The sequence below is a fragment of the Ascaphus truei genome, chromosome 10, assembly GCF_040206685.1.
Source record: "Ascaphus truei isolate aAscTru1 chromosome 10, aAscTru1.hap1, whole genome shotgun sequence".
Lineage (NCBI taxonomy): Eukaryota > Metazoa > Chordata > Amphibia > Anura > Ascaphidae > Ascaphus > Ascaphus truei.
Window position 1 is genome coordinate 24,054,954 of NC_134492.1, and position 25,418 is coordinate 24,080,371.

Here is a 25,418-nt window from a genome sequence, read left to right on the forward strand (position 1 = left end):
AACATCTTGGATCTGTCCGTAATAAACTGGACACGCCGGTAGCGAGACACGTGAATAATGCACATCAGGGGGATTCATCCAACTTGAAATTTATTGGAATCTCACACATACCCTGGGGCCCACGTAAGGGCAACTGGGACATGAGGCTACGACAGCATGAATGTCGGTGGATCTACCATCTGAACACATTGGCCCCCAATGGCTTAAACGAGGGTTTTATTTTTTCACCCTTTTTACCCTAGGGGTTAGAGGGAACCAGGTATATAGATAGATATGTTAACTCTAGCTAGCAGGAGCTGTATTGACTCTTTAGGCGGCTCTGTTTAGTGTAGTATACTCCTACACCATCTACTGTTACTTCACCCCATATGTGCATTATACATTCATGTAATTAAATCAGAATATATGATATACTATTCAGCCACCTGCTGTCAGTTTATGATCTATCATGCTGTGTATTATTCCCTACCATATCCATCTGAGGTTGAGGTGTCATTACACGTATATACCTTTGAGGGTTTTATCTTTTCACCCTTTTTACCCTAGGGGTCAGAGTGAACCAGGTATTTAGATAGATATTTTAAATCTATTTAGTAGGAGCTGTATTGACTCTTTAGGCGGCTCTGCTTAGTGTAGTACACTCCTACACCATCTACTGTTACCTCACCCCATATGTGCATTATACATTCGTGTATTTAAATCAGAATATATGATATACTATTCAGCCACCTGCTGTAAGTTTATGGTCTATTATGCTGTGTACTAATCCATACTATATGCATCTGAGGTGGAGGTGTCATCACACGTATATACTTTTGAGGGACAACACACTATATGTTTCCTTTCCTAATGCTCTACCGGTTCTTCCGCTCCTTCTTCCCTTCCCCCCCCCTTCCCCACCACCCGCTCCCTTCCCTTCCCCAATTCCTCCGATTCCTTAATGTATCTTGTCATTATGACAAGTGTAGTGGCTATGCCCCCTTTAAGATTAACAGGCATACGTCACTGGTCCCGCCCCTCGAGGACGGCTTAAAAGGTTCCACTCTACGACGTGACTCCACACCGACTCCTCCCCCTTGAGACAGCGCGCGGTGACGCGTGAAACGTACGTCGGGGTACGCCGTGACGTCATCACGTTGACGTATGCGCGGCTTGTGATTTTGAGGAACGGCAACTCCTATCTGCTCACGGAGTTTATAGGCTGCCTTACGGATATCAGGTTGTATAGCACAAAATCAACTGGTTGTTGTACACATTCTGTAGGGATTTGCCACTGCGTACCTCGCAGTGAGCGCATCTATATTGCACTACCCTACAGACACCCATGACTGGGATTGCATTGAGGCTACCCACTCCTTATGTATGCGGAGGGATATTTGACCATATCTAAGTGTGTACGGTGATCATTAATTACACTCTGCCTACACACTAGCTATCCACTTCGTCTGGTGTACAAAAATATATTTGCCTGTTGTATTTAGGGTGCTCACAACCCAGCAGCTTTTGATCTAGCTTTTGACTTATTATTAGCTTCATCTCTTGGTCTAATTATTTGACTACTTCTGTACCGTTACCTCACACATTAGGGGATTTTATTTATGCACCTGTTGTGCATTTTTATTGTGTTTCGTCGAATTTTATAGCATTACCATTAAAGTCTTTATTATTTTCATTTGAGTGTGACCTTTTAGCTTTATATCCTATATGTTGGATCTGGCTTATATCTAGCTATCTATCAGTTGACAATATACCTATGTGTCATCTATTTTGAGTGCAACTATAGGTTGCTGTTTATGGTCTTCTGACTATATGTCTGTTTCGGTATTGTGGTCAATTAATATTTTGGATGGTATATGTGTTATCTCCCAATCTTGTAACGGTGCTCCGATGCTACATGATGAAAAAACTGATTTCTCATAAATGGTTCAGTCTTCTTCTTGAAGGACTCATTGCTCATTGGGCTTAGGGTTAGCTAAAATGCTATCATCCTGATGCCTGTTCTTACCCTTGTGATCCATTTATTGAGAAAAATCCAATTACCACTATTTGTGAAGAGCTTCAGACAGGGTCATAAGGTTTACATTGATGAATAGCTTCACCAGGCAGGTTTCAATTGCGACAGCTTTTCATGGAACACTGAATGTGGAAACCATTGAAGACATTCATACTGTATCTCTTCACTCCAGCCCAACGGCCCTAATCTATATTTGCCAAAGCAATCTTTTGGCCTTTTTTCGGCTGCAACAATTCCCATTGAAGTTTGTCTTTTCCACTACAATGGCCACTGAGGCAGATGTAGAATGACCCACTAAGTGCGATAAAGGGAAAAAACACCCACAGACCAGTACCCACTGGGGACTTCAGGCTGTTCCAGTTTGGGATTTTTTATTGTATATCAACAAAACAGATATTTTACAGCCATACAGCTTAGTAAAATCATCACATAGAAGCAAAAGAACACAGATTTTTTTTATTTCACCACGGCTCCCGAAGGCTGTTTGTCGAAGCTGTAAATATGTGCTGATTGTTGCACCTGTATTTTACCAGTAGGTAACAACAATCATTGTATACAAAGGCTGTTTATGAATGTAAATAATTATGCATAATGTTGATGCTGTTTGCCCGTAGTGACTTTTTTTTTAATGTAAACTCAGCTAAGCTCCCTTTCCACCACCAGCTTCTGAGATTTGTTTAATGTATATTTAAAAGTACTCCCCCTCTGCAATGGCTAAGAACAATTTATAGTAAATAAGGGACAATATTTTTGTTTAAGACTAGAGTGGTGCAAAAGGTTCCCTGAAGTTTGCAAACCAGTTTGCCAATCAGACTTTTTTTGCAGACCTACTAACCAAGAGATTTGTAACTCAGATCAATATGGTGGGCTATTGACAGGGCCGGCTTGATGACTGCACTGGGTTCTGCATTGGCGCTCTCCCCCGGGACTCCACCGGTGGAGTGGTTGTGGCGACGATGGAAGTAGCCCACCCAGGTGGCGATCATGGAAGTCAGGACCGACTTCCGGTGGAAGGATCCCTGTGTCAGGATCTCTGTGTCAGGATCCCCAGGATGAACTCCCTCCAGCGCCATCACAACCGCCCAACAGGTAGTACTCCGGGGAGTGTATGAAGCCCCCCACTCACAGTTTGCACCAGGCCCTGCGATTTCCCAAGCCGGGCATGGCTATTGAGTGTAGTGCCCAAATGCTTCACAGAAGAGGTGAATCCTAAGGGATTTCTTGAAAGATCGGAGGAGGGAGCTTTCCTAACAGCAATGTGGTGCAAACCCTTCTGATGAGTGCTAATGCGCTCTTTCAAGTGCTGGTGGGTTTTAATGGAGGAACACTGAGCGGTGCGTTGTTGGTTGATCTGAGTCATCTGGTTGGCTGATACGGAGTAATGAGTCCCGAAAGGTATGCTGGGGCAGTGCCAAGCATTAAAAGTCAATGTGCACCTCACATGACCCTAAATTCAGGTCACATCACCACAGCCATGTTTGCTAATTTTGGTGGAATGTGGCAAAATTGGCAAATTTTGAGCACTGTGACCCTTCATTAACATTTAGCAAAAACAAAACATTTTTGGGAAATTTGCACAGATTTCCACAAAGCATATTTAAACATATTTGCACCTCAGTAGTTAAAAGAGCTTGTTTGGCCAAATAGGAGCAGGTCTTCCATCAGCACAAACCTTGGGTTCCTACTCTACAAGGAATTTGTACAACACTGTTTACAACTACTTTTTACTTGCAATATTATTGGACTAGTTTTACACCTGAGAGATATAGAAAGTGCAATAGCAAAATGTCCATAAATCTCCGAGGGAGTGATGTCTCTGAATGGCGTTTCACGTCTGCAGTTGGCAGGTGTACACACTTCTAATAATAACGGCCTAGGACATGTGGCCGCAGCCGCATTGCCGCATCCAAATGACTGCCGGCGCTTTGCCGCGACTCACCCTGCCGCTGACCACTTCGCTACTAAGGTAAGTGCCTTAACCCCCAACCCTTACCCTAATACCCCCTAAGCCCTTACCCTAAAAACCCCTACTCTAACTGCTAAAACACCTTAAATTAACCCCTCACCTGAACGCCGGCGGTGATTTGGTCATGGCAAAACAGCGGCGAACATATGTCCCATTCTGTAATAATATTACAATAGTGCCAGATCAGTGAATACTAAGGAAAGTAGATTGTTTATCCTTTGGCTAATTGTCTGTAAGTTGTGAAACCTTTTAATAGACCAACATGAGAGCTCTTAATACCCTACACAGGTCTGTTCCTCAGGTAACCCGGTGTAATACTTGATATATTTGCACAGGGTCTATGAGTCACTTCCCCGACTAGCTTGCAGTCTAATTTGTTGTGCCCAACACACAAAGGACTAAAGTGACTTTCTCAAGGTAATAGGGAGTGTGATCTGAGCCATGTTCTTCCACTTCAGAGACAATGTTCCTTCTAACCGCTTCACTGGCAGAAAGGCCTGTGACTCATTGGTTATAGCATTCAGGGGCCTTATTTGTCCAGTGAAAAGACACAGAGGATAAAACCGATAGTAACGGGTAATAATTAGTGGGATCTGGTTTGGAACAAAAGACCAAACTCTTATCATGCAAACAGCGCACACTTTGAATCCGAGATTAGATGCACCGCAGTATTTGTTTTTTTGCACTCAGCATCCAGAGCCAATATTTGCTGTTATTCCCTTAATGGACGGGGCCTCCTTGTTGAGTGTGACATGGTGTTCCTTCTTTAGACTGATGAGCGATATCAGAAGTGAGCTTCCATGCATACAGGAGACAAGAGGTTAATATTACAGACAATCTGAATGGCCTTGAAGGAATGACGACACTGTGTGAGAAGCAAAGAAAGAAACAAAGTCACACAATAATGAATTGGACTTTATACTGTCTGCTTTTTAAACAGTTCCCCCTCCTCCTTAGTCATACATAACATTTATATACAGCTCCCTAAAACATTATTCACAACATATATAGGGATCCACGTTAAAATGAACATTAAGTAAAAGGTGTCATTACCCAGAATTCCTGGCTGCAGTGGAAGCACTCTACGCCAGGGGTGTGCCAATGGAGGGGGGCGCAACATTTCCAGGGGGCTGAGGGGGGGAGCTAAACGCCGGCAGTCATCTCGTTGCGGCACAACGGCCGTGACCAAATATCCTAGACCGTGTGTGGGCAGTAAGTATACTGTGCGTATCTCTGCCTGGAATTGAACCAGGTTGTGCATAAAAGCTACACATCCTCTTTATTACACCACATCTTCTGCCTATTATTTCACACCTCCCACTACTCTAATATGATGACTCCTCTCCACTATCTACCTATCTATTTATTTCACATTATGCTTTTAATTAGCAATACTACATCTAAACTAATTACGTATTGGTATATACCAGTAACAGGATATTTAGCATTGCAGAAAACTAGTTAAATGCTGATTGGACACCCACTGTATTTATGTTGGAGGCATCATTTCAGCAATGCTCATTCCAGACGCAGGGCAATTTCCCTGCTGCCCAAGCCATGTTCCATCTACCTTGTTTCTTCTCTATACCCTCCCCACTCCAAATACTTGCCTTATCTCAACTTCAAAGCATGCCAAACTTGGCTTTCCTCCCCTCCTAAGCTGCTTAGTGATCCAGAGGGAAAGGAAAGCAGGAGTTTCTGTTAATAGGAAGTTAATCCAGAAACACTGCTTGTTTCACTTAACTCCTTCCCTACCAGGAGAAGAAGTGTCCCACTGGCAATGATACTGGGGCAAATGTTTCAGGGCGGTGCAATTTGCTCTGAAACACGGAACAAACCCATCAGTGGCAACTTCTGCTAGCGACATATACATGCAGCGTGTTAATCTTGCTTGTTACATTTACTAGACAACCCACAAATTAGAGGGTCATCAGGCATAACTTTATCGTGTCTTTGTATCCACGTTATTAATATAAATAATTGTTTGTTGGTAATCAGAAATATTATGTCTGCCCCCTGCTGGCTATTCAGGAATTTTTATTAACTCAGCATTTCTGGATAAAAAAATAGCCTTTTGTGTTGCAGGTAAAATAAATCAGTGCCTATCGTACCTTCTCAGGAGCTATATGTGAAACAGGAAAAACGGAGTACAACCCCCTAAACCAGTGCTCAAGGTAATTCCCCAAAAATGCATCCACAGTGCTATTAGTCACTTTGTAGTTGTAATCCACAAATAATGTTTCATTTATAAATGCACATATGTTGGTATAACCAGGTAAATGAATGTGAGTACAGCAATGCCCGCTTCTCAGAGCCCCACTTTTCGGCGATCCGGCGGTACCGAGAATGGGGCCTCCATGTCTGTGCATGCGCAGAACGGGCCGGTCTGGAGTCACGCATGCGCAGAATATTTTTTTTTTGCCGATGTTGCGCATGCGTAGAACGGCGCATTGCCGGTATGCGCACGTGCACATAACATAAATCGCCGGTTCCGCTTTCCGGCGGGTCTTTAGAACGGAACCCGCCGCATGACTGGGGCCCTCCTGTACTGGCAAGAAAATGGTAATTTGTGCTCACAGGTTAGGGTATATAAATAGTATTCAGATATATGGGATGTCAAGGAAATCCGTATTAAAGGGAAACCAGACCCCTAAGTCCAATAGTTCACAGACCCTTCCAGCTAGACCTCTGATGTATAAATTCTGTTGGGATGCATCATACCATCCAGAGACAGCATGGCCACTGTTTGGATTTCTGCCTGGTATACCTGCTCCATTGTGAGAAGGAAATGTATAGCACCTTATTTTTCACTTTTTTTTCTTTTACATGGCCTTTACCATCGCTCCCCTACGTTTTGGAGGAGAATCGTTCGGCAAGACTTTTGAAACAGTCTTTTTCAAGGGTTGAGTGGAAGTCCTCCTCTTATTATATTATTTATACACATTGCACTTTATTTTTGTGGTGTGGATTCATTAGGTCTACACTATTACTTTTCTATTATAGATACACATATTCACTGGGTTTAAGGGAGTGTTGGAGCGCCACCCGGTGTTTTTTGTTGTTCTGCATTAAAGCTGCAGTTCAGTCAATATCCTGCATGTGTGGTTTTTTTAATAAATCAGTTCTGTAGTAAGAAAAAATACTTTTAGCATTTTCTGTTTTTAAAAAAACAACTTTTAAAGACCAATTTTCTTGTATTCTATTTTAACAGCCATTTGCTAAGGCACTGCCCCTTCATGTCCTGTCACAAGCTCTGGCACACACCTTTGTCAGCCCTGTCCTCCCTCTAGCACATGTCAGTGCAGGATTGCTCATGAATATTCATGAGCTTCCACTGACAGACAAGCAGAATATAAACAGATCCCTTCACTAATTATGTCACCAAATTTCGACCTATCAATACATGGAGAACGAATTGACCTGCAGTTATACAGTTCTTTAGGTAATTAGAGATTGCACACATGAAACTATTGAAGTAAAAAAAAAACTAAAAAAACAAAAAAAACTGAACTGCAGCTTTAAGTGTAAGAATCAGTATCTTCCAAATGTGATAATAAATATACATCGGGTTGAACGTTCTTTTGTTAGTTTCAGCTGCCAAAACTAAGAAGAACCATCCAATTTACTAAAAGAACTGTGCATTTGAAAACTGAGCCATATTCTCCCCTTTCGTTGGCAATTTGAAGTATTCCTTATAACTTTACTAACATCTCTAGTGTCTAGGTACATGAATAAATAACCATTGCTATATTCCATCACCCAGTCTGTCGGTTCCTCACTTCTGTATCACTTGTGGTGCATCCTTCCTTGCTAACTGACTCTCTCTTAAGTTAGAGCAGCAGTATTCCAAAGAGACCAAACACCACTTGTTTTCTTTTATCATGATGAAACACGGTTATAGCAGCTTGTAACACTGAGTAACTGTTTACAAAATGTTTTTTTTTTTTTTTGGTGTCAAAACCTGGTTCGGGTAAGGTTAAGAACCCAGGCTGTGCTGGAAAGCTGTGTAATGCAGCAGGCTTAAACTTATAGGGATCCATGTTAAAATTGAGTTGAAGCAAAAGGTGACACTGTGTGTGCATTTGCAGGTCATTACCAGAATCCCTGGCTGCAGTGGAAGCACTGTATGCTAGGAGATAATGGTGAAAAGCAGGGTTGAAAACCTGTCTGAGACAAGCGAATGTGCTCGCAAGTGATATTTTAATCTGCTTTAGTATATAATTAATCAGCGGGGGAAACAGCAGCAGACTAACTTAGCAAGATATAAAACCGAAGTAAACAAGGTAACACTTTCTCTGCCATTTTCAAGATGTCATGATTTGACACATGATTTAGTGTTGTGTAGCACATGCTGTCATACAGTACAAAGTGGAATAGACACAATCCCTGCCTATTCTGTTCCAAAAGGCTTGCTATCTAATTTTAGGTGTTCAAGACACGCCATGAAATGAGTAAGATCATCTAGAACTGCACTTCAATCGAGTTTTCCTCTTCACACTTTTCATTTCAAAACTTTTCAAATTAAACCTTCTGCCAAAAGGACCAGCCATTCATTTCAAAGGGAATATCTATGCCTAGAAATCTTATTCCAAGTAAGCAATATATACAGCGTTCACTGTTTGCAGAACCATCCAGCAAAATAGAGGTTAACTATTGCAATGTGATATCCTATATTTTTGTCACCTCATATGCTGCTGCAGAGTTACAACTTGGTGATTTGGAAATGCCCACTAATAATAAAATCCCAGTTAAAATAAGATTGCTGCAGTTATTACAACGACCACTAGAGGACGCACATACCCCATTTTAGTTCTTATGTGCTCCTACAGTAGTGGGAAAAGAGTACTTACCCTGCAGAGTTTGGGCTGGGTTTGTGCTAATTTGGGGTCTGAGTTCTTTACACTGACCGCACCGGTATTTTACATGAACAAATTAGCTTTCCAAAATATCTGACATACTGTATTTACTGCATTTTACTGCCAACGTTAGCATCAAATAATTCGATTAAAAAAAGAAAATACGTTTTAAAAAAAAAAAAAAAATGGAAAAACCTTTTCAAACGTCAAACTTTTTTTTGCAAATGTTTTCTTTTGCAAACAACCGTTTGGCCACTTTTTATATATAGATCCTCCCCAAAGACACCCAACCAAAATGAATCCAAGGAGGAGACTTTCTCAGGGCTCGAATTTTACTTAGTTCACGATCCTTCCTATTTAATATGAATGTCATTGTTCCAGGAGCTTTCATATGTAACAAGATACAGTATTTCATAATTGCAAGTATAATAATAACTTTGTATTTCAAGTATACTACTTGTATCCCAATGAGACTCAAAGTGCTTCACAATTACAGCATAGCATGCATTATGCAGCACACAGGATTGTTACAGACTCAGGGCCTTATGCAGAGAGCATCGTTATTTCGAAATTCGCCATTTTTTGTACAATTTCGCGCAGAAACCGGCAGAAAATGGCGAGTTCCGAAAAACGCGCCATTTTGTTTTTTCAATTGCTAAAACTCGCCTCACGGCTGGCGAGAACCTCCATCTCGCCATTTTTAAAACTCTCCGAATGCAGAGAGGTGCGAACGGCATAAAGCGGCTGTTCGCGCCAAAAAATGCCGCGATTCTCGCATTTTTGCCGCGCCAGGAAAAGATGGCAAGATGGCGCTCGCCGCCTATAGTAAAGGGGAAAAAAAGGCGCGAATTTGTTTTTACACGTTTCTGAAGCGCGCATCTCGCCAATTTAAACTCGCCACACGCATCCATGTTAAACATAGCAGAATTCGCACTTTTCTGCATATGGAGAATAAAACTCTCCAAAAAAGCTACTTTTTATGAAATTCGCCAATTTTAAAATTCTATGCTCTCTGCATAAGGCCCTCAGTCCCTGCCCAGATGAGCTTACAATCTATGTTTTTGGCACAGGGACTTGCACAAGGTCACAAGGAGCTGACACTGGGAATTGAACCAGGTTCTGCTGATGCAAATTGTGACTTTTGCGATCAGTCAGCACCTTTACTCACTGAGCTGTCCTATGTTCCAGCTTTGCAATGTGCGTTGTGGTGGGCAGCTCTAGGAGGCCAAAGAGTATCACTAGTTTCTTATTTCCAAACCCAGAGTACCACTACTTTTTTTTTATATACACACCAGCAATGTCTACTTCCACCAGGACCTAAAGCAGCGAGCTCCGTGCCTGGCACCGACGGGACGTCTTGCTTTGCTGGAGCTCAGGGAAGCTGTCCTGACAAGGATTCCCCTCCTCTGTCCCTGCCAATTACATTCCCGGCTCGCTCCACTGGAGGAGAAATGATTTAATCGGGGAAGCCTCTAGCCATGTTTGGTCCTGATCTGGCAGGGAGCCCAGGGAGTCGTGGGGAGCAGGCTGCAGTAACTATCCTGGCAATTACATATTGTAAACCCGCAATTTGTTGCTGGCCCTTCTGGCAGGACAAGGGTTAAAGGACATTTCCTTCTGCGTGCTTATTTTCTTATTGATTTCTTCACAATATTATACAACACGGTGTCTGTTTTTTTCACAAATTTCCTGCTCACTGATTATCCCCCCCCCCACTAAAATAGGAGCCCAAAACTCAATATTGCTGCTATTTTCCTCTCACTTGTAACAGTAGACCTCAAATAACCATATCTGAGAACATTAAGATAAGAAGTTTAATTGCTGATAAGGTCCTTTGTAGTCTGCATGGAGTGTAAAAAGGGAGAATAAATAGTAGGTTTCCATGTGAACAATCTACAACAGGCGGAGGGCCTTTAAAATAAATTTAAATAAAATTACAATTAAAACATAAAAGTAAGGCTGCTAACCTGTACAATATACATATACATATACATATACATATACACAGTGGTTGACAAATCACCAAAAAATCTACTCGCCACCTAGTACCAAACGTGTGCTGCTTGGGCCAATATTTACTCGCCCGGGGGTTAAATCCACTCGCCCGGGGCGAGCAAATGTATAGGTTTGTCGAACACTGCATATACATATACATATACATATACAGAGTTAAGTTATGGTGAGTAAAATAAAGTGACAAAAACCCTCCACAGCAAAGCAAATATGCAAATGTAAATACAACTGTATGTTCATCTGCATGTCTTAGGCAGGTCTGCAACCCCGCCTTTCACCATTATCACCCAGCACACAGCTCTTCCACTGCAGCAAGGGATTCTGGGAAATGACATGTAAATGAGAACACAGTGCCACTTTTTGCTTCAAAAACCATTTTAACATGGTTCCCTATAGGCTTAAGCTTGCTGCATGGTCACAGCTTTGAGCACAGCCAGGGTTAAGGTGCATACCCAGAAAACCCACCCACAGACTGAGGCGACCCATAAAGGTCAAAACAGCTGTGTGGGGTTGGTAAACTGGTTATGCAGAGAAGCTAAAGGATGGGGTTTACCATACTGAGTTAAGTTATGGAGAGTAAAAAAAGTGACAAAAACCCTCCACAGCAAAGAAAATATGCATATGGGGAACCATGTTAAAAATGGTTTTTGAAGCAAAAAGTGGCACTGTGTGCTCATTTGCATGTCATTCCCCAGAATCCCTTGCTGCAGTGGAAGTGCTGTGTGATAATGGTGAAAGGCGGGGTTGCAGACCTGCCTAAGACATGCAGATGAGCATACAGTTGTATTTGCATATATATATATATATATACAAATTCGTCAAGGGATTGTAACCAATAGCGGATTTTGATAAATCCGTGCAGATTAAAACAGACCAAATCTGTCTGCTGATTTTACACCACGAAACAGATTTTGGGGGTAAAATGCGAGAAAATTCGGGAAATGGATTTGGGCGGATTCGTCCATCTCTAGTGAAGAGAGTGACCCCCTCCCCCCCTCACAGAGTCTGGGCACAAACACAAAAAAATTAACTTTTGCTTTAATGCACAGAAAATTCTATTTCATTTTGCGATTCTGGCTGCATAAGTTGGAAAAGACCTAATAATCAATACTGGGTCTTTTTCACTGGTTAGTGAGCGTTAGATGTTAGCGGTAATTCAATGTAATCCCAATGTAAAACCCCAATCAAGTCAACGAGGGGTTGTAACTGGGACTTATCACTGTTTGAGAGAAACTGCCTCTAAATCCAGCAGTGTGCTGGTTAATTGCACACAAGCAATCAACCAGACTCCACCTGGTTGATTAGGATTTTTAGAAAAGTCTGATGTGAGAAACAGGAAATTCATTAGCTCACATTTGGGCTGACATAAGGAGAAGGAGGAATGCAGAGATTTCCTTAGCCCACAGCTGGGCTGACCTGAGGAAAATATGATGTATTGATGCACACAAAAGGGACTGTATGCTGACAGCAAGACAAGGGGACAAGACCTCTATACCTCGACATAGAGAATGCCATAGCACACAAGGATGCTGACCCAGGAGAACAGAGATGCCTTCCCCTACAGCTACAACAGAAACAGATAAGAGACTTTCTTGTTGAAGTGTTTATATATATATATATATAACAAAAAAAAGAGAAGAAAAAGCGCCGATCTTTGTGTAATATCGTAAGTAAAATGTAATAAAACATGGACAAGACGATTCAAAACTCACAAGAATCCAAACAATATAGGCATTGTATGAGTGAAACTCATGCTCCAAAACTGCTGTGTGTCGCCGCCACGGCGCCGCTGCTGCACTGGGGATGCTCCGGAATGATGTCACTTCTCTGTTGATGGTGTTACACATTGGAGGGTCCTCCGGCAAATCCCAGCTCTATGGCACAGGTTCCCTTGGATGTAAATGTCCCAGTGCACCGGATATATGTATGTATGTATGTATGTATGTATGTAAGTAAGTAAGTATGTATGTATGTAAGTATGTAGTGGTAACCAGCTTAGCTACCCACCCAATTAGAAAGGGCTGGAGTAAAGTTTTAGTTATTTTCCAAAGTGGAGTAGGCCTTTATTTTGTTTGTTTTTGTATGTTTTGTCTTGTTAAAGGAACAGGCGCAATGAAGCCTGGATATAATTTCACCCTAATCGGTCAATCGGTCTCCATTAAATGTACCTCTGCACACATCTTTTATAGGGTTTATATTGAATTATATTAAAATAGCCACTTCGAGTCATGTACATTTTACATTGTAGGTTCTTTTAATGAACCCTTGTTGCAGCTGTGAGTCCTAATTAGGGCATATGTAGATCTCCATAATTGTGTATGTAATTGCAACTGTACTTGTGTCTCTAATCAATAGGCAAATTGTAAATGTCAGGATAGAAGTGTTCAACATGGGATGTGCATGTTGTAATTACAGGATATTATAATAATTAATATGCACTCTGGCCGAGAGTAGGAGAAGGGAACTGTCCTTTGCTCAAACAGGAGATGCAGGGTTTTCATGCTTAAAATATAGCTTTCAGTTCTGAAAAAGGTGTGGCTCAGTGAGTAAAGACACTGACTGTAAACAATGACACCAAGTTTGGAGCAGAACCTGGTTCAATTCCCAGTGTTAGCTTTTTGTGACCTTGGGCAAGTCACTTTATCTCCCTGTGCATCAGGCACTAAAACATAGATTGTAAGCTCATCTGGGCAGTGACTGTGTCTGTACCTTTCCTATGTGCTGAATACCATGTACTATACTGTAAATAAGAAGTCCTTAGTGTCCCATTGGGAGAAAAGTGCTATATGAAATAAAGTTATTATTATTATTAATAATACAGTAATAATTAACTACATTGCAGGAGGAAATTGTGACATATTGCTCTTCACTGGAAATTAGTATTGTGACATTAAACTTCCAAAATTCTCCCTTACGGAAAGATCATTTATCTTGTTATTGCATGAGAGGATAATTGCACAAACCCTGTTGATTTATAATCTACCCCTCATTATTATTTATATCGCCAACATCATCCGCAGCTCGGGGTGTTATGATATTTATCTACTCAATATCAGTTGTTCTATAAAAGGTGCTATTACTTTACAAAGCCTTGATCTACGAGCCTGTTTATATGACTTTGGTCAAGTTACTTGATCCCACTGTATCCTATCTGCCATGTTAAATTAGATGGAAGGCCGTTGTGCCAGGCGTATACCATGTGCTAAAGTCTAACAGGCAGCAGAGGTTGGAGCGGTGTTTTCAATCTGGAATCCTTTCAGTTTAGAATAGACATGCTACAACCATAAAAGCTAAAGTCAGGATCAGTCTTTGACTAAGCCACTGATTGAGCTACCTGTGCTGAAGCAGGGATATCCCGAAAACCTGACCTGTTGGTAAGACTGGAGTTGGCTACTCCTGGTCTACAACTTAATTCACAGACAACAGATGCACAAATATTACTTGGCTTGCTATTGTCACACTCCCCACTGCGAGTGCAGCGTTAAGTGGCTGGTGGACACCCCCTCCCCTAAAAAGTAGAATATATAATGTAGAGTACAGTAGCACAACACTGAATAATATGGCAGGTCTTGCAAGGCTTTGTGCGTTAGGACTACTTTAAGATGCATGTTCTCATATGAAAAGGAGGCGGAATGCATAGATAAACTCAATATAATTAGAGAGTGCACATGTTAAGGTTTGTGGACTGCTGCAATTTTTCAGGGGTTACACTGTTGCTTGATCCCCAAAGAGCTGTGGGCATGATACAGTGCATGTCAACTCCAGAATGACAGTGTTGGTACCCACTACCATAAAAGTAGTTGACATCAAAGCATGGAGTAACAAGAGTGACAGACAGCTTGTTGACTGCCCATCGCTAATAATGTAGCCATTCTGCCCTTGCGAATTTATTCAGACATTTTCCACGGGTGACCCCTTCCAGTTCTGTGTTGCAGGAGGATAATTATATTTATAAGTCAGCCACACAAATCATTTTCAAGTTCTGTCAGCATGATACTCTGCTTACCTGCCTAAGGCTTAGCCCACGAACTGAAGATACCTGCCTTTCTCATCACAGGCACAGCCCAGCTGTTTCACGATAACGTGACATTCTCATGAGCCCAGGCAGCTGCTCCACACTAAATGCAAAAGTAATTGAACCTTAAGTTTGCTCTGTGGAAATCTGGTTTTAACCTGAATTTGCATATCATTACCTAGGGTACTTCTCATAAGGCTTTTTTGCATGTCAAGCTGGACACGAGTATGCAAGAAATAGAGAATGAGGCTTGAATGGATGTTATCGCTAAGCATTAAAAGAACGGTGAAGAGTAACAGGTTGCAACCCTTTCACTCCATTAACATAGGTAGGGCTTATCTTAGTGCAGGGGTAGCCAACTCCAGTCCTGAAGGGCTACCAACAGGTTAGGTTTTCAGGATATATCTGACTGAGCCACGGATTGAGCTACCTTTGCTGAAGCAGGGATATCCTGAAAACCTGACCTGTTGGTAGCTCATGAGGACTGGAGTTGGTTACCCCTGTCTCCGTGTATACCATACATGTTCAAATGTATTATATGTACTTTAGTGTAGTTCTTCACTTGACTCAGTGTTTTACAACACAATGGACAACATCCAAGTAATAAAAAATGATCTACCACTCACCCTGGGATCATAGATTACGAAAAAGCATTAGATTCTATCTACAACTCGGCTATTTTCAATGTATTAAGAAGACAATGTGTTGAAGAAGTATACACTGATTTTATGAGGAACATTTACGAAAATCCCACTGTCATGGGAGACCAGGACAGTTCACCGGGATCAAGCACCAGACAGAAGGAAGGACTTAAATAAAGCAAGTTTATAACGACCAGAGTCAACAGACACAGCACAAATACACGAAAAGGAACTTACATTCACCAAAAAGGGGGCTACAGGGGGATCCTTGCCAGCTAGGTGCTAGTGGCACCACTTCAGTAGGCTTACACCCATCAGGGCATTACACCTGTGTGTCTCTTTGAATTCCTTGTTATGGAGCCTGTTGAGTGTAACCAATGGATCTTTATCTACATTGGTTTTTGCTTTAACCAATAAATTACCCTTTCCCTGCTGGAGGGATCCGCCACAACTTGTAGTATAGGTTGAACTCGATCCTCATCTACTACTGTATGTAGCTGCAACATCACTCGGAGATTATACTCTTATATTGTGGCTGCCTGCCCTAACTTCAGCTGAAATGGAATGTCCAACATTTCAACAACAGGCTGCAGGAAAAGAAAGAAGAAAGTGGTTACAGTGAAATAAGGCTAAGGCCCCGGTCACAGCGCTCTAATGCGCGCCCGCGCTTTCGGCTGCGCGTTCCGGCGATTCCCCGGTCTGCAGCTCACTGCAGGAGCAGAGACCGGGGGGGGGGGGGGCGTGCCGGAGGAGTGACGGGGGCGCGGCCATGACGTCACCCGGCAGGTTCGCCCTTATTGGCTGAACCGCCGGGGGGCGTGCCTAGTCGCTCGACGCGAGTTCCTGCTCTCAATTCTATTGAGAGCAGGAGTAGCTCTCGCGCGAGCGCTGCGGCCCCCCCTCGCAGCGGGCCCGGCGCCGTTGCGGGGAGGGCTCTGGTGAGCGCAGCGTCCGCCACAGCGGACGCTGTAGCATGCAGCGGGGGCAAGGCCTAAGTCATCAGGAAATGCTACATTTGTGAAACCAGTGTAGCCAAACTGTAACTTTCCCAAAGACATTATAACCCATGTGCGTTTTTGTGTGATGGAAGGGATGCAGCATCTAGTAGCAAAAAGAAGAGATAGGCAACATTTTTGCAGCTCTTTGTGAAACATGAGAAATGTAATCTTGGTTTCACGCGAAACATGTCATGTTTATTTCAGGATGTGGATCTCTTATTGTTGTGAAATGTCTCAGGTTCCTGCAGCATCTAAGACTGAGGATGTTGTGTTTTTTAGCCCTGTGAAGCTCGGCAAAATATCAGCGAAACGGCGAAATGTAAACAAAATGTTCAAAAAATGGAACGAACACAGTTGTGGCAGTTTTGCACATCTCTAGCAGAAGATGTATCAATTATTAACTTTTACTTAGACACTTCTTCAACGGGTTTATTCAGTAACACAGACCATGGGCAACTTAGTGCATCCGATCCGGCGTTAACTCCAATTCAAGTCGGTTGATGGTAGATTGGGTACACTAACTCGTTCTGCTGCTTGATGAATCTAATAGTTTGTGTTCTACTTGATGGTGATATAGATGGAACTTTTGGTAATTGATTTCAGAATCGTACCCTATTCTTTAGGGTTCACTGTCTGGCCCAATTCTCCCTCTCGTATATTTATTTCATTTTCATTTCTGGATCTGACTAGAGAAGTAGATGGTAGAGGGTGGAAAAAGGTCTGGTGTGATGAAAGATCTCGGCACCAGCTCTCAAACTAAGTCAAGTCAGGGGGTGGTTTATGGTCACGGTGGCTAAAGGCAAAATATTTTACCTGTGGGTATCGTAAACGTTCCCTGTTAGTTAATTTATATTTAATTTCTTCAAAATATTTCACATATTTTGCTTAAAATAACCATATTTCTATATACAGTATGTCTGCATGAATTAAAAGTATACTCTTGCAAAACGGAGATGGAAGTCTGGATTATTGAAAATGGGAGTTATCGTAGACGATTTATATTTATATTTTGGCTTGTCCCATAAACTCAACAAGTGATTCAAGACGGGGTGATCTATAATGTTTGAAGGTCTGTGAATTTTAGGTAACCAAAGCTTTGCCTTCAGGTCACCTGAAGTAACTTCATCGTTCTTAATATCTGGCCATAGAAGAGAGCCCCTTTGGATTGCCATAAAGTCAGTTAGCTTAATTGGGATGCATTATAATAGGTTGTTAAGCATGGCAACAACAGGCCAACCACTAAGGATGGTCTAGTGAGTATAGATTTTTTTATTTCTAGGTTTCTTACCATTCCATATGAAGTTAGAAATTGAAGCCTAGAAATCATTCTGATACTTCCTAACTAAAGGAATGGTAAGTGTCCTAATAAGATACATAATGCATGGGAGTAAATGAATTTTTATCGAACATATTGTACAAAACTATGAGATGCAGTAACAATTTCAGGTCTCTCTGTATTTATTACAATTTCTTAGAATATTCTATTATATTTTGCCTTATAAAGGTTTTTAAAGGAATCCGCGACTTTAATGCCCGATTTCAGAAGGTGAGATCTCACCCATGAAAAACAAAAATGAAGAGAAATCAATTTGGTCAGATCTGGCTGTAAGTTGATTTTCAAAGTAGCTGATTTTGACGAGTTTATTATGAAGCCCGAAAGAGATTAACATTGAGATTCCCAAAAAGATTGTGGAGGGAAATAATGGGTTTTGTAATTGTGAGCAGAATATCATCAGCAAAAATGGCAATCTTCACTTACAAGATTTCATTAGAATTCAAGAGACATTTAGTTCTACTCTAATATGGGTTCAATTTCGAAGGCAAATATAAGGGGCAACAAGGGGCATAACTAATGATCCCAGTACATTCTTGGTAGTGCTAGATGTTGAGGGGCTCAATACGAATATCCCTCACCCTATTGGAATGAAGGCGGTGGCTCATTTCTTGAGATCTGGTAATACGCAACTAATTCATTCTTCAGCTATTGGACCTTACTCTAACTAAATACTACTTTATGTTTGACAATAAATACTACCATCAGATCCAGGGCACAGCAATGGGGACTACATGCGCTTCCACCTATGCTAACTTATATCTGGGCGGGTGGGAGGAGGCAGTGGTCTTCAGTGAAGCCCTGGAGTCTTATACCAGTCACGTAGAGTTATGGGTAAGGTTCATAGACGTATCCTACTGTTATGGAGGGGAACTAAAAAACTCCTGAAGGAATTCGTTGATGTACTGAATACCAATACGTATAACTTGAAACTGACCTTTACAATTAGTGAGTCAAGTATTGACTTTCTTGACATCACTGTCTTTTAGGATCCCAATGGGAAACTTGAGACCACTATCTTAAGAAAGACAACATCGACCAATAGTCTGTTGAGGGCCGATAGTCAGCATCCCAAACATTTAATCAAGCCATTCCCACTGGCCAATATCTACGATTATGACGAAATTGCTCAACATTAACAGAATATAAAATGCAATCAAAAGGGATGACAGACAGATTTTTTGAGCGTGGCCACTCAAGGAAAGCCTATAATAGGATGGCTAGAACAGCAAGGACACAATTATTAGCGAATGCAGGTCCAGTAGAATCTAGAGATAACAAGACCATTAGGTTCATAGGGACATTTAATGACCAATGGGATACAATCTACCAGATCTTTAAGAAGCATTAGCATATCCTACTAGAGGATGAAGATCTAAAGAGTGTCCCACAATCTTCACCTAAACTAACTAGTAGGAGGAGCCGCAACCTTAAAGATATTTTGGTTCAGAGCCACTATCAAGTTAAAACACAAAGGACATGGCTTGGTCAAAAACCTACCGGCTCCTATGCATGTGGTCGGTGTACAGCCTGTAGATACGTGCCTAAAAAGAAAGAATTCAAAGACTCGACACAATAGCAGACATTCAGGATTAAAGACTTTATTAATTGTGTTACCACAGGTGTCATATACCTGATTGTATGTTGTTGTGGTAAATTATATGTTGGTAAGACCTTTAGACAATTCAAGAAGAGGATTCTGGAACATCTTGGATCAATCCGTAATGCCACAGATACACCGGTGGCACGACATGTAATTAATAAACACAATGGAGATAGTGATCAACTTACCTTTATAGGCATAGAACACACACCTCTGGGTCAAAGAAAGGGAGATTGGGACAAACAACTTTTAAAAACAGAGTGTAAATGGATATATACACTGAAAACACTCAGTCCCATGGGATTGAATGAAGGTTTCCTATATTTTCCATTTTTATGAATGAGTAGTGTTAATCAGACAGGATACATACATAGTGGGATCCAGGTATACAGTGTAAAACTTAGATGCTCGTTTTGACCTTAGGGGCAGGCAAATTAGGTTAGTCCACTCCTACACTGTTATATACCAAAATCCCTCCCTAAAAATCTCTCCAAATTTCAACTGTTTTGACACATCCTCAGATAGATTATAATCCGTCATGAATGGTTATTTGATTGTATGAAACCTTCATTCATTAATATACCATCCCTATGTCCACTTTTATTATTCTGGTCTTATGTGCTACATCTTTGGAATCCTACTCAATATATAAGTAAACTGGCGTGGTCAGCAGCTCAATCACTCCCTTGGTGCAAGATTCCAAGGAGGGCACTCCACGAGGTCCTTCCACAGCTCGGACTCATACTATCATACACTAGTATGTATACATACGATCATGTATCATGCTCAGACTCCTACATGATTTAGGTGGCTCTAAATTTTAAACCCCAGCTAGCTCAGCCAGGGCGGGTACCGGCACCCCCTACAGAGGTATCTCCAGAAGGAAGGATTCCTTGGAATGGAAATTAATTGGGTTCCACTCTGGAAGTGCTAAATTGCTCCTTTTAAAAGGGAAGAAAGTTCTGCATAGATTTGTTTGCACGCATATTCAAACCCGATTGAAGGACTCGTCCTGTTTCCTAAGGAAGTCATATTCCTCTCAAGGAGTATTTTTCTTGGATTGCGGTGGCATACTTGGGTACAGGCTACTTTCAGCCACTAGAAGCTTAAGTTATTTTGGCAATTGCACTGTTAATTAAAGGTAGAAAGGCTAATTATGGATCGGGGGCACCGGTGCTAACTCATAAAACCCCACAGGCTTATTTTAAAATAAACCAACACATTTTTATGTCATATATTAATTTTAATATATATTACAGTAAAACTTATTTCCATTATTAAATTAAAATAATAGCAGAAAAATTGTATTCAAGAGTAAAATATCCTCCATTAACAAGGATCAGTGAACCCCTAGGATTCCACTGGACACAGGTTCAAAACCACTGAAATCATTTTCTCTTATCGCAAGCAGTTAAAGTCTTTTAATGGGAGGAAAAAACTTTTTTATTTGTTAATATATAACAGCCGGACCAATGCTTTGAAGTTAACTTCAGCAGTGACAGAGTAAAATACTTTGAAACTTAACGAAATATGTATGCCAAAGTTTGGTGCATCCAAGTATTACCCTGTTTATCTTGCAGCAAATAAATTAGCATTTTTAGATTAATAGACTAATTTATCGACCATCTGCCTTTACACGCCTGTCACTTGAGTGACATGAAACATAGCTGCTGAAGGACAAGATGGACTGAGATTAATGTCCCCAAATATTAATACCTGAACAGTTGCTAATGAATAGTGAAACATGCTTACATTTTTGGCTTCAGTTTGGTATCTTCGCTTTCTATTCAGTTTGAAAATGATTACAAATCAGATCAACTTTAAGGTAAGTGTACAAGGGAGCTACTGACAAAGCATACTGTAGTGTGTGGTACGGCTTCCCGGATTCACCACAATAAGTTGGGCACTCTGAATATCTGCTGTCACGATATACAATAGAACACAGTCATATTTGTTATTACTGTATATCGTTTACGAAACTTACCCTGGAAAGTAGACATAATGGCCCATGTTTCTAGGCTATGCTATGAAAAAACGATGCAACAGTTTCCCAAGTATACAAGAATACGTTTCAGGTGCCATACGGATCTTTCATCAGGTGATCAATGGTCTGTATGGGACCTGAGACGTTGTATTCTTCAATGCTCTCTAAAAATACAAGAAACAACACCAAGACATTTGTGAGTCGAGTCCTACTTGGGATCTCACTTGGGAAACGCCCAATTGTTTTTTTTCAGTCTGTCTTGTGCTGGCCACATATTCAGAGTTTTTTTTCCCCCACCTACTTTGTTTTCCCCAACATGTTTTTCTCACTAAGCTGAGCTATTCCATAAGACACAGTCTGGTGCTGGAAGACACCTTCATGCCCAACCAATGGGATGTAAGTTGTTTTTTAGAGCTGGAACTTGTATTATGTTCCTGCACAATCCAGCACATAGCAACTAAAAGCACCACCCACAATGCTCTTAACTGTCCTTAATAAAGAAGTTGGGCATTTTCATGCTCAGATTCCCTCTGAGTCTGGCAACCTGAAAAGATTCTCAGACCGACTACACTGCGTCAGTTTAAACCTCTGTAATTGGAACTATTGGTTATTCTAACTGAAATGTCTGTTACTTTGTGCTGTTTCAAGACATACCACAAAATGAAAGGTGCATCTGTGCATCAGAACTAGAGATGTTCAATTTATTTGGGAGAACCATGCTAAAATCATACTGTAGATGCGTTTTTCTTTCTTTGTGAACATTTTTGCGTTAACGACAATCTTAGCAAGACATTGCCATGCATTAATAGTCAATTTATGTTGCAAATTCTAACACAGAAAAAAGCAAGTGGCATTGTTACATGGCCATTTTTATACTGCCGTTTTCACAATATTCTGACAATTTACACAAAAATGTGCCGTAATCTGCATTTACGTCTGTGTATGCACATTCCCGAGAAATGTGAATATTCGCAAAAATGTCACCCTAAAATGCAAAATTAGGAAGAAAATTGCAACAAAAATAGTATCAAAGTGAATTTCAAGCCATTCGCACAACTCTAATCATGACTGGTGAGAAACACCGTCACTAATAACTGAAGTGTTTGCACTTGTCTTTCATTTGACTTTTCAGAATTGTTGTTGAGGGATTATATTAAAGTAGAGAAGGGAAAAAAATATTTGTCTTAAAAACATCTCTTATCCTGTTCTCAGATGGAGACCAGAGTAACATAAGGGTTAATACCTGACTAAGCCAATTCAGGTATTGTTTTTTTCCTTTTCATTTCATGTTTTGCAAATAAAATGTAATTATAAATTGAGTTGTACACACACACACACACACACACACACACACACACACACACACACACACACACACACACACACACACACACACACACACACACACACACACACCACACACACGTGTAAAAGAACTTTTTAATTACTGAAGTGCACAATACATAAAGTTTGTTAGTAAAAGCATACAACGCTTAATGTTAATAACAGAACAACAAGTCATAAGTAATACAATATATATTCTTTTGCTATGTTTAAACAAGGGCAGGGCACTTTGGACAAATACAGTTACGATGTAATTCCATATAATGTAAGATTTCTTTCACACAGGAAATGCTGGAATAACATGTAACATTCTTCTACTTGTGCCACTAAAGTGACACCAGATGTAGAATAATACTCATTAGTCTGGATATCAAAGCTGCACAGCAAAGTACAAAAGTAGATTTATTAAATCACAGTTCATTTAGCGCCAGAGAGGCCAACTCCAGTCCTCAAGAGCAACCAACAGGTCAGGTTTTAAGGATATCACTGTTTCAGCAAAGATGGCTCAAGCAGTGGCTGTCTGACTCAGCCACTGATTGAGCCACCTGTGCTGAGGCAGGGTTATCCTTAAAACCTGACCTGTTGGTGGCCCTTGAGGACTGGAGTTGGCCTCTCTGGACATAGGGGGACAATCTTACAAAACAGTAGCTGATACACCTAACGTCTTCAAAACACTTAGAAAAGCCAAGGCAGAGTACTTGGATTAGCTGCATTTACCAGTTAGAGAAAAGGAGGCATACTGTACTTTTTCAGACCTGTACATTTCAAGTCCTTTCCATGGAATGAAAATGGTGACATTTTAGACTTTGGACAATGTACAATGGAACATAAACTTGCAATACTGATGGCTGCAATGCCTCCTCTGTGTTGTGACTTTGTAGGTTTAAAAAACAAACAGATAAAAACCTCTGTAAAATCCTTCATGAATCCCAAACTGTTTAAGTTCCAAAAGATTAGGCAATGTTCAGCAATCAGCCACGTGATGCCCCAACCTTCACCCAACAATGAACCACACTCTTTGCCATGTAACAAGCAATAATACATTCTTGTGGAACCTCATCTTTGCTAAGGTAATTTCGAAATCTCGTTCATACAGATGAAGAAGTCGCCGGGCTGGGAGGGCAGCTGCTCCTGATGTAAGGAGGACAGAGTGTGCTCCGGATTCTCTGTGGTCTCGTTCACACTGTGACTGATGCAGTTGACGTCGCTCTTATTGCTGTTGACATCTGGGTTGGAGCCAAAGATCCAGTCTGCATTGAGAAGAAAGACATTGGAAATTAGTGGACAATGCATCAACACAGCTTCATGCAAGGGCTGTCATAGTCTCTTGCGGTCTCAGGGCTAGGAAGCTTCAGTAATGATACAAGGAATGAAAAGGATGACATTCTGTTACTCGCAATGCTCTCTCTTCCTCTCATTGGTCCAAATTTACTAATCAGTCTTCTGCCATAAGACACCTTCTATGGTAATACAAGACATCTTAGAGTCCATTAATTTAAATAGATGAATAGAGCTATTGTTTTCTGTCCAACACTCATTTGTGCCTCATTTCTTTCCATTGCCTTTCATGTCTAAAACCTTGTTCATGTATGTACGAATGTATGTATGTATGTACGTACGTATGTATATCTTTATTTATATAGTGGCGGAAGCTGTACTCGGCGTTTTACAAGTGAGACAGTACAGGGAATAATAATACAATAAATAAGATCAGTCAATTGAAAAGGAAATCCCTTCACCGAAGAGCTTACAATCTAAGTGGTATGACATTTACAGAGACAGCAGGGGAGGGAATAAGTGCAGTAGATGGCAGTCATTTTCCTTGGAACTCTTTTCCTGGTCGTGTTCATTCAAATCCCATTTCCCCATGTAAAGTTTTCCATTATAAAGATAACCTTTTTTTAAGCAATGTTGAGTGTCACACCACTGAGATAAAAGTCCTACAGGCTGCTATACTATTGTCACTGTTTACTTTTCTTTATCCAGTGCTCTTCTACCAAAATCAATCTTTTCTTGCCTTCCATATTGTTTGATTGCTTAACTTCTGAGCCCCAGCACATCTTGGTGGTGTATAAAAATAAAACAATACTACAATCTAATAAGAAAATAAAAATGGACAGTGCGCAACTGAAACAGAAACCCACCACATCCCTGAAGAAGTAGCGTTCGCACTACGAAACGATTTGGATTTATGCCAAACCATTGCTAACATTTATTTCTGCAATATCTGCACTATCTGCATCATTTGTGCTTGTCCCTATATGCCCATGCTGCTTCGTTGCGCTCCTGTTTTATTCCACACTATTGGACTATCATCCAGCCCTTGAGAGAGGTACACTGTGTGTGACACGTCATCAAGCTGGCGACTGGTGCGCTCGAGTCATGCGACCGGAAGTGCGTGTAGCGGGGCGCGAAGCAGAAAACACGGCGAGTGCTTGGCACTTTACTGTGGGAGCCTACCATCGGTTCTTACCTACACCATTGATCTAAGTGTTGTTGGACCACAGAGGGGCCTTATGAATGGTGCTCCAGAGGACGTTTTCTGCTGCTGATGTACTAGTGGTGTTTCTGCTATCTGCGGTTTCCAGTTCCGGCGTGCGGTAACTCCACCATACTTCACTGATTGCCTGTTTTATTTCATATTGATGTAT

The 25,418-nt window shown here is 41.1% G+C and overlaps 1 long non-coding RNA gene across 1 annotated transcript; it reads left to right on the forward strand.

Annotated features, from left to right (window-relative positions):
- The first annotated feature begins 5,135 nt into the window (after nucleotides 1-5,135).
- On the forward strand, nucleotides 5,136-25,418 carry LOC142503661 (uncharacterized). The gene is made up of 4 exons (XR_012804065.1): nucleotides 5,136-5,192; nucleotides 6,066-6,154; nucleotides 22,636-22,684; nucleotides 23,864-25,418. It is a non-coding gene; the product is annotated as an uncharacterized LOC142503661 (long non-coding RNA).